Genomic DNA, 1,897 nt, shown 5'->3' on the forward strand with positions numbered 1-1,897 from the left:
CAAAAGAGCACCCAGATGAAGAGGTGCACAGGGTGGGACCTGGAAGGGCTCTGAGCACAGGAGCCTCTGTCCCCATGGAGATGGAGTTCACCATCCTCCCCACAGGTGGATACATGGATGTGCTCACCAATTGGGAAACTCTCCGAAACCCAATCTCTAGAGGTTTCTATGTAAATTTCATTGTGTAGGCAAGATTAATTAAATCACCAGCTATTGTGTGACTGAACTCAACCTCGAGCCACTCTCTCCTTCCCAGACTTTAGGGATGGGGCTAAAAGTTCCAATCCTCTAATCGCAGCTTTGTGTTTCTGGCAACCAGCCCCCATTCTGAAGCTATCTAGGAGCCCCTCACCCCACAGTCATCTCATTGCCATATTGAAGTCATGTTTATCACTGAGGAGATTGCAAATGTTTTAGAACATGGTTGTCACGAAACAGGGACAAAGACCAAATATTTTTATTGGACCACAGATCACACCCTGGTTTTGACCACATTATCCCTTTTTATAATATTTATCATTTTATTTCAGAGATAATCTCTTGCTCTGTTGCTCAGGGTAGAATGCAGAGGCACAATCATAGCTCACTGTAACCTCAAATTCCTGGACTCAAGTGATCCTTCTCCTTCAGCCTCCTGAGTAGATAGCATTACAGGTGCACACCACCATGCCCAACTAATTTTTAAATATTTTGTAGAAATGGGTCTCACTATTTTGCCAAGGCTGATCTCAAACTCCTGGTCTTAAACAATGTTCCTACCATTGCCTCCCAAACTGATGGAATTACAAGCGTGAGCCACTGTGCCTGGCCAATCACAGATCTCCTATACCAGAAGAATCATAACAGTGAAAAGATCCTGGTACATTACCAGAATCCTCTTTGGTCATTAGCAATTTTCTCAGTGCAGTCCAAAAATAGGAATAGTCTCAGCAACATATGGCTGCACCCTTTCAGGCATCTGGTGAAATCGAGCTAAGAGACAATATCATCTCTTGCTTACACTTCTTTCGAGTAGTTCATGTAACATTGGATTTTCCTCATTACATAACCCATGTGTTCATTCATTTACCCTCAGCTACTATTTCTCCTTCTCTTCATTTATACTAAACATTTATAATTTTGGAAGGAACACTAGGCTCTGCTGCTGTGCTGGTTTAGACTGCAGGGACCAATACTGTTCTAGCAAGTGTCTCCCGTCATCCATTCCAGTTCATAGAGGGGAGGGTTATGCAGGTAGAGAACTGGGTGGCTATCTGACCCCAGGCAATACAGCTGCATTCAGTGTTAGCCCCAACTTTGCCAGATGGAGTGAAGGCACAACCTTCTTCTACAGGCCCCTAGGAATTATTACATAAAGGACATAAAATGTTTTTACATTCTCTTGCTTAGGAATAATTCCTGTTTCTGGACTCTATTTGCATCCTTAGTCCTGGGACCACTGCATCAGGGATGAGAAAAGCAAGTTGAGGTGAATTACAGTCATTATTCCAGTGTCCTCCCACCACGGGAAGGAATATATGTAGATCACACCAGCACCTTCCCCTGATCCACCAGGAAAAGAGAGGATACTCTCATGTCAAGTGTGAGCACACTCATGAAGGTGTATAAGCCCACCCTTCGTGCTTGTTTCCCCACTCTTGCTTTATATACCCAATGTTTCAATTGGCTACTGTAATTCTCTATGGAACTCTTCCTTTGAGGAGGGTGTCTCTCTGACCATTGCTGGACATTTTGAGCAGGTGCATTTTCCGGTGTAATGAAATGTGACTCAGTGGTCCACATGGTTGCAGTACCTCCCATTCAAGTTCTTTGTAGCACTCTGAGCATTTGCATCTGAGATATAGCAGGGACCTCTCTTAGAAGACTGCCATGGCCTCCCAACCTGGAAATAAAGAAA

This window comes from Theropithecus gelada, unplaced genomic scaffold, assembly GCF_003255815.1.
Source record: "Theropithecus gelada isolate Dixy unplaced genomic scaffold, Tgel_1.0 HiC_scaffold_831, whole genome shotgun sequence".
In the NCBI taxonomy this organism is placed as follows: domain Eukaryota; kingdom Metazoa; phylum Chordata; class Mammalia; order Primates; family Cercopithecidae; genus Theropithecus; species Theropithecus gelada.